Consider the following 9357-nt stretch of genomic DNA (forward strand, 5'->3'; position numbering starts at 1 on the left):
GCCTGAAAGAAAAGTAGTAAATAAGATTTAATTATATTCTTAAACACTTTTGACCATCATATTTCATAAGCAATGCTGTCATCTATAAATAAGATGATGACTCATAATTTTGAGATTTGACTAATAATAGTGCCAATTTTTATTACATTTAGGGTGAAGGCTGAGAGAATTGCCAAAGTTCAATTTTCCCTTTGCAAGTAGCAGGCAATTCCTCATTGTTCTAGTTTTCATTTTCCAATTTTCTTTCTTGTTTTGTATTTCGTACTATGCACAACATTCTGGATACTGGAAGCTCTCTTTGACATTATTTTCTATTGCCTAAAGAATCTGTAACATGACAGCACTGAGCATTCCATAGATTCCTAATGAATATTCATTAATTGAAGAATTTATAGTCTCAAATTTGACATGTCCTGTCTCTGAATGCCTCATATTCTACTGCAATCAGGCAGTTTATCCTAAGAAAATATGTTCCTAACTTCTACTTCCAGTTATGATGAAATAGTTTATCACAGACTTTTGTTCCTACTAAGAAAATATCTTTCTCAAAAAGTGATAAATTTTAGGCATCCTATAGTTTTGAAGATAATTCATAATTGAAAGGCAAAAATATCGTAAGTATGTGTTATTAATGATGTGATTTTGATACTTTACATCCCTCTCTTCTTAGAACATGCTAATTCTTGGAGGAAGTAGAAAGGCTAAGAATTCACAAAAGATGGCTACCAAGAAACAAAGAAGCCCGTAGAGCTGCACATAGCGGCATGGAGCTAGGATGACAAAGAGTTTATAAAGCATTCAAGACAAGAAGCAACAAGAGCTAGGAGAAAAGTTGAGTTCAAGAACATCAGGCTAATTTTAGAAATTATTTTTCATGAAGAAACTAGCTCAGTTATTAAGTTTCACAGGTCAAATTGCTTAAAAACCAAGAGGAGATCATTTTTGTAAATGTAGAGTATAACCATGTAATACTACTTACAGTAGAATTTTGTTTCTGTGTTTTCTCTATTCTGTTCTCCATTTAAACTTTCATTTTTGGCTCTTTGGTTGTTACCTGAACATTTTTAGAATTCTATTTTTGCCAATGGAAGGTTTTTAAAGCTTATTTGCCTATACATCCCTTTAATCAATTCTTTAGGTATTGACATATATTTAAAAACTTTATAATTTGAAGCAATGTATCAATGAAATTGAAGTTTGCAACCTACTTGTTATCCTCCATTATTTATATAATTGTTGGGAACATTGTGTCTAAAACATATTAAAATATCACATTAAATACGGTTGGATTTTTAAGTCAACACATAACTTAACAAACCCCAACAGAATAGGGAAAAAATCTGTAAGTTGGCTCATATGTTTGTTTTATCATTTAATTGTATGTTCATGAAATAATGTTTGTTTGGGTTAATTGACGTCTGTATAGAACACATCTCAATCATTTTCAACCCATTCCTCTCTTTCTACTTCTTCCCTCCTTTATATAATCTTTTCCATTTCCAAGAGTCTACTTTTCAATTTTCTTTTTCATCCTTTTATTTATATTTTATGTTTCTCCTACAAGAGGAAACATGGGATAACTTTCATTTCTTATTCCTTTAAATGGCATTGTTTCATTCTCTATGTTCCTTTGTGTATGTAGACCACATTTTTGCTCTCCACTCATCTGCCGGTGAGCAGCTGAGCTACTTCCACAGCTTGGATTTTATGCTTGCGTGACTATACACATGGTGTACATGTATTGTTATAATATGATGCCTCTAATTATTTTGAGGAAAAAAAGAGAATATACACAGGAGTGGCACAACTGGATAAAATGGTATTGTGTTTTTAGATTTTTGAGGAATAATTCATACTAATTTCCATAGGAGTTTCAGCAGCTTACATTTTCTCCAAGTCTAAACGTGTTCCTTGTCTCCTGCATTCACAAATATTCTTTTGGCTTTTTTATTTTGTATAAAAACCCTTCTCACTGGGATGAAAGGGAATCTCAAAGTAGTTTTGATTTGAATTTCTTTTATAGCTAAGGTTGTTGAACATTTTTTTATTTTAAAGAGAGAAAAAACAGTAAAAATCATACATAATTTCAAAAAGAAGATGATAGGAAATTGACAGCGGTTATTACACTACATATTGTTATCTTCAAAGTAGTTACTCAGATTCCCAGACACAGGCAAGCAAAATTGATCAAACAACATAGATACTAAGTGTTCCTTTCAATGAAGTAATAGAAATTGGTAGTGCAATTATCTTAGCTAATCTATCTATCTATCTATCTATCTATCTATCTATCTATCTATCTATCTATCTACCTATCTATCTTTCCCATTCTTTATAGATTGTTAAAACTTTTTAATGTATTATTCAGTCATTTGTACTTTTTTGAAGTGTCTGTGAAGTTTTCTTGCCCATTTATTGATTGAATTATTTGCTTTTGAAGAATAATTTTTGAATACTTTATAGACTCAAGATATTAACCCTTCATCAGAAAAGTAAATACTAAGAACTTTTCCCTATCCTTTACTTTAGCTTTCTACTCAGTCTTTCCTTTGTTGTGCAGAGCTTTTTAATTTTACGAGACCTCACTTGACAAGTCATGATATTTTTTGTGTGCTATTGGAGTCCAATTATGAAGTCTTTGCCTACAGCTACAGCTTGAAGTCTTTCCTCTATGTCATCTTCCAGAAGTTTCAGTATTTCTGGGTTATACACAGTCCTTCACTTTTATTTGACTTCAGTACCACCTAAGAGATAAAGATCTGCTGTCAGTCTTCTGCTAGAAGAAGTTTTCTCAGCACCATTTTTTAAAGAGTGTGTCTTTTCTCTAATACATGTTCTTGGCCACCTTGTAAAAATTTCAGATATCTATAGATTCATAACTGGTACAGTTTCAACTAAATGTCTCTGGAATCTCATGTGTTTAGAAGGTAATTCAGTCATAGGGTGCTATAGCTGGTGGGGAATGGGCACACAGCGTCTGTCTCTGTGATAGGGACTATGCATACCCAACCTCCTGCTCAGTCCTACAGAAGGCCTCTAGCCTCAGACTCTTCTGCAGCAAAATCCCACAGCTGAACCTCTTGTTTGCTGAGATAGCAAACTCTTGGCCCACAGATGTTCTTCAAGCCCAGAATAAGGTGTCGGAGGAGGCAATGCCATGTCTTGTAGTTTTAGCTTTAATGTTTCACATCTCTATCCTCAGTCTAACCAATTGGATGCATGTTCACTTCCTTCCTGTGGAATGCTAGCAGTTATATCCTGTACTTACAAAGAGAATGGAGGAATCTTCTGCACCTAAGCAAAAAGAGTCACTCAGGATTAACTCTCAGCAAGTTGCTGCTGAATAATTGAGAAGGCCACTGTCAGGATGGAGTTTCCAGCCCAGTGAGACCAAGGACCAGACTGTGACCCCATAAAACATGATCACCTTCTGTTCAGAGTGTGGCAAAAATATTGAAGCAACTTTCAAATTCTACCCTTACTGTGGGAAATCTTTGCCTACAGCAGAGCTTGCAAGATCCCCAACCTGTGGCAGATAACTTATGTCATCCTGCCGAGGCTCTAAGAGAGAGTGAAACATCAGTTGTGAAATCTCCCCCAACAGTGAAGTGGTCAAACATTGTCATCTCTTTCCAGTCATCTTTCCCCTCTGATGGTCACAGTGCTGAGGTTGAAGATGCCATGAGTTCTTCTGAGACATGCTGGGCCAAGAGCAGGCCCTTCCCCACAAAAGTAGCATGCAGTCCACCACGGGAAGCCCTCAAATGCCAAAGTGGAGCTGGGTAACTACCTCGCTCAAGGCTTTGCCCTTGGGCACAGAACTGACAGACAAGAATGCTGTCAGCACTGGAGACTGGGAGCCCTGCAGACCAGGGACAATCAAGCAATCTCTATGAAACTGAGCCTGCCTCAGTCTTCCCCTGAGAGTCAAAGTCTCAGAAAAATGAGTTTTCCCTCAAACTTCATGCCAAGGATGGGTGCCTGTTCAATGAGCAGAACTTCCATTGGGCTACCAAGCCTCCGTAAGTGAGCAAGTAGAAGAAGCTGTCCTCGCCCCTACTCCTGCCCATCCCCACCTGTATGGGTTTCGGTGTTCACCAGGACAAGTACAGGTTCCTGGTGTTCCCCAGACTGCGCAGGCACCTACCGTAGACCCTGGCTAAGAACCCAAAGCATGTGATTTCAGAGAAGTGTGTGTTCCAGGTGGCCTGCTGGCTGCCGGATACCCTGGAATTCTTCCATGAAAATGAGAATGTTCATGGAAATATGACAGCAGAGTATTTTTGTGAATCCAGAGTATCTGAGCCACATGACCATGGTAGGCTATGGCTTCTCCTTTGGCTATCATTCAAGTGGCAGACACATGGCCTACATAGAAGGCAGCAGGAACTCACCTGAGGAGGACCTCGAGTTCCTTAGCATGGATGCACACAAAGGATGTGAACCAATGATCCCACTGCAGTGATCTCCAGTCCCAAGTGACTTTGTGGGTCCCTGCCATGGACAAAGTGCCTTCCCAGCACCAAGGAGATCATGAAGCAGAAGCAGAATTATCTTGACACCCCAGAGCTACTCATGGGACTATACAGTCACTGCAACAGGGTGTCAGAAGCCATGCAGCAGTACCTCAAAGTGGTGATGGCCCTCAGGTGCAAGGAGAAGCTGTCCTATGTCATGCTCAGGAACAGTCTAGAAGCCCTGATGTAAGATATGCAGGTGTCAGCCTACAACCTCCTCCACTTCCAGATGGAGGAGGCTAAAACCTCCTCCATTCTCCTCCTTCCAGATGGAGGAGGTTTTTGCCCTAGGCTAAAACCAGAACTCTCAACTTGCAGTTTGAAATAGAAACAAGAAGCAATGTAAGTCAAGGCCTGCTGTTTAATCACAGATGAGATTCTAGAAAAATCTCTGGAATGTGCATCCCTACTCTTTCTGCAGTGCTGGATACTTCAAGGAAGCCCCAGATAATGTGAAGCCCCTCTTCTCACTGCAGTTCCACTTCAGCAGCTGCCAGGTGTGTGGAAGAAAAAGATTAACACTCATGGCGATCTGGGCTGCATGATGACCCTCCTGGTCCCACTGTGCTTTAGTAATAAGTCAGTTTTTGACGATTCAGTTCTTCATTCATTTATTTCAACTTCTCTGGGCATGGCAGAGCATGCTTAGAGTCTAGGATGCTTGAGTTACGTGAATCACTTGAACTTAAGAGTTCGAGACCAGCCTGGCCACCATAGTAAGAGCCCCACCTCAACAGGTCAACTTTCTGGTCTGTTCCTTCATTCTTCATCACAGATATTCATATCCATTAGTCTTCTATTTGTCCATCCATCTACTTTGCTATCCTTCAGCCCTTCCATTCATCCATCCATCCATCTCTGTCTCCTACCCATCCATCCATCCCTCTGTCCTATCCATCCATCCATCCATCCATCCATCCTTCTAATCTTTTTTCAATCCACCCCCCTTTCATTCATTCATCTATACAGACTCCCATACACACCCAGCCCTCCAATCTTCCACTTAACCATCTGTCCATCTAATGGCCATCTAATTTTTATCCATCCACTCCTTTGTTCTTCTACTTCTTACCCTTTCATACTGTCATACTTTCACATATTTATCCTTTCATTAAAAAAACAGGAAAAAAGATCAACTCTCTACCCCAGTTCCTCCCAAATCCATCATCATCTGCTTGTTCCACCCTAGGTTGGTGTTGCTGCAGAGCTTCTAAAATGACTTCCCGATCTTATGCTATCTAAATCCAGAGAGAAAAGCAAAAAGTACCACCCATCTCTATCCACTTGGCTTTGCTCACATCTCCTTTCTGCCCAGGTACTCTCTGTGCAGTGGTAGAGGCAGTGCTCACCAGAGCATACTGACATTTTCCACTTCCCTCTGCACAGCAGGGACAGCTTCCTGTCTTCCATGGAGCTGTAATTCACTCAGCACTGGGGGTGTGTTTTCAGTTAATTTTCTTATCTTCCTACATACCAATATTTGAAGGTTTGCCTGGTTGCTACCTCAAGTTGCTTCTACAGTTTCTCATGATAGCTTTATCTCCCCACTGACATGACTGCTCCACAGCAACTCAAGGTCTCCAGCTCACTGTCTTGAACACATCCTCATATTTTCTCTTTTCTGTATTTGAAAATTTCTCTTTACAGAAACTTATTCAGCTGTTATCTTAAGGTAAGTCTCTTAGTAACAAAGCTCTGTTTTTCCTTATCTGAAAAGGTTTTGATTTCCTTACGTTACCAAAGGATATATTCACTAGATGATTTTAGTTTGACAGCTGTTTCTTTTACTACCTGAAAAATGTATGATTTGTGTGTGTGTGTGTGTGTGTGTGTGTGTGTGTGTCAGAAATTTATGATGAGAAATATTGTCTATTTTCAGCTGCTTAAAGATGTTTTTCCTTGTCTTCGGTTTTCAAAAGTTGAGCTATTATTTGTTTCAATGTAAATTGCTTCATGTTCTCCTGTTTGGAATTCCTTTAGCTTCTTGAATCTGTGTTTGGTTTACTTGTTGCTAAATTTGGGGAATTTCCTGTAGTTTTACTTCTCTGAACACACACACACACACACACACACACACACACACACACACATATATATATATATATATATATATATATATATATACCCTCTTTCTCTTCTACCTGTAAATCTTTGAATAGATAAAATTTCATTTGTTGCACCTCTACAGGTCAATAGAACTACTCATTTTTTTCTAGTCTATTTTAACTACCTTGCTCAGCTAACTCCTGTTGTTCTGTCTTCAAGTTGCCTGTTTTCTCTGTTCTGATACTGAACTCATCTACTAAGGTCTTCATCTTAAATCTATGTTTTCTGTTCAAAAATGTCTGTTGGTTTTTTGTAATCTAATTTATGTGCTGACACCTATTTTTCTTTTATTTCCAGTGAACTTACAATAATTCACTGAAGAAATGTTACCACCGAAGCTTGAGATTCCTTCTGAGACCACTCTAGCTCTACGTCATCTCCTTGTCAGTGTCTGTTGATGTTGTAGCCAAGGCGACAACAGTGGAGGCAAGAGAGGACTTGGAACATTCCCACTACTCAGCAGTCATGAGGCTGCAAGTCTTCAGAACGTGGGAAACTGGAAGATAAAAAACAAAGAGACATAATGATAAAATATTCAACTCAAGGAGAATCTTATGAATGTTTACTATTTAAAAAATTTATTTACTGGGGCCAGGGAGAAGGCTCAGTAGAATAAGCACTTCCCTGGAAAGCACAAGAGCCTGAGTTCAATCCCCAGTTCTGCCAAAATTAATAAATAAATAAATATAAAATTTAAAACATGTATTTACTTTCTATTTGTATTGCAAAAAAAAATTTCTATGTCTTTTACCAACAACAACAACAAAATGCTCTGCTTTCTCTTGAGACTCTGAGGCAAAGTCCTTTCATTTGCTTTTTTTAGGTTCCAGCCCAACTTTGTTTTTTCTGCCCTTAGCTTGAAACTCTTGCTCCATTTTCAAAGCCAAATGTGGAGCACTTTCCAAACTTGTCCTCCCTGTCCTCTTCTCACTTTGTCTCCTCCCTGAGTCTGACTCCCCTGCTTCATTTTCTCCCAGACCAAGGACCTCACCGTAACATTGAGCATGTCCAGAGCTTCTGGGAATTATCTTCATATATTCAGTATAATCATAACCACAGCATTTACTATGAAAAGTATCAGACCCACAGGTGCTAGGAATGAGGATGCGGACATTTTGGGCGGTAATGACTCTGTACCCAAGAACTACAAACTCATCTGGGAATTCCATGTACTTTCTTCTGTAACTGAACAGAAGGATTGTGGAGAGTATACAAAAACTCAGACAGGCAAAAACAAACCAGAAAAATGCTAAGGATTATAGCATACAAGGACTTAACTGTCAGATATAAAGACATATGGCACCTAACAATTAAAATAATGTGGTAACTGCAAGAATAATAGATTTTTCTAATACATATATACACATGTAATTAAAAGTATGGTTCATGAAAAGAAATGACATTTCAGATCTGAAAGAAAAGGGCTGGTTATTCAGTAATCTATAATGTGAAGATAGGTTAATTATTTGGAAAAAGTGTTGGGATTAAAGTTAGATCTGTACTGCCCAACACATGTCAAAAGAAATTCATGATGGATAATAGTGTGAACTATACAAAGCTATAAGGTTTTAGAGTAAGCAACAGATGAAAAGCTTTTTATGATGCATTGAAAGGAAAATATACTCTCTAAATGTAAAAGAGAATGAAATAAAGGGAAATCTTATAGCTTTTACTACATTAAGATACATACACTCAAACTTACAAACATTAAAAAATGCCAACAATAAGAGTAAAAGTAAATTAAATTAAGAGAAAATATTTTCTAGAGTCTAGGAGTGGTGATGCATGCCTATAATCCCAGCACTGGGGAGGCTGAAAACAAGAGGATCACTATGAGTCTGAGCTGCATAGTGAGACCCTGTACTAAATACATAAAATTAATTAATTAATTAATTAATTAGAAAAAATAAAATACTTTCTAGTTAAACTCAACTGCATAAGTTGTAGGGTAATAATACGCTTCTCTTCTGGAGGGTTAACAACCTAAGTTTGCAGACGAAAATTTAGAGAAATAGAAGGGCTGCAAGCACAGCCAACATTTTGACCATAGCCTTTCAAGGTCAGTGAAGACTCAGGACATAGGAGAACCTATACTGGAACATCAGGTAACTCAGTTGTGTCTCAAATTTTCTGAACAAGGAGATTATGGGGCCACAGAGCAATGTGATCAATGATGTAGAGTGTGCCTAAGAAGACTCACCTGGAGAGAAAATATTCTCTCAGGTTTTCACAGAGAGCAAATTGGTCAGGCAGTGGCCGTGACTCATCCACATGGCTGACACTGAAAAGGATCTGCAAATTGCGGTACAGGGTTACAGGATAAATCCTGAGGGTACTTGACTGATCTTATCATATGCAAGAGTTACATTCCTTGTTATACAGGTCTTGCTTTATCTTGGTCTTAACCATCCAGCAGAAAAGTATAAAAACGAGGTTTATAAAGTGAAACCATGTCTGTCCTGCTTCAAGGTTGTATATGGTGAGATTTTTGGACTTATGTGTAAACATAAGAATTACATAATATTTTATGCCTATTTTTAAAATACATTCTAATTTTTAGATGTTTTTTCATCATATTCTGTAGGGACTTAAAGTTCAACATATCAATACTTGATCAAAAATACCTGTTCCATGTTATGCCTAAGATGTTTGATATGCAGACAGATAGTGAGGTTAAGCTTAACAGCCTAGGTTATATGGTAATAACAATAAGCCTCTTCTGGAGGGTTAACAA

At 38.1% G+C, this 9357-nt stretch overlaps 1 pseudogene; it reads left to right on the forward strand.

Annotated features, from left to right (window-relative positions):
- Window positions 1-3737: 3737 nt before the first annotated feature.
- Window positions 3738-4845, forward strand: LOC105742019 (annotated as a pseudogene).
- The last annotated feature ends 4512 nt before the right edge of the window (window positions 4846-9357 follow it).

Source organism: Octodon degus, unplaced genomic scaffold (assembly GCF_000260255.1).
Source record: "Octodon degus isolate 3935 unplaced genomic scaffold, OctDeg1.0 scaffold00032, whole genome shotgun sequence".
NCBI lineage: Eukaryota > Metazoa > Chordata > Mammalia > Rodentia > Octodontidae > Octodon > Octodon degus.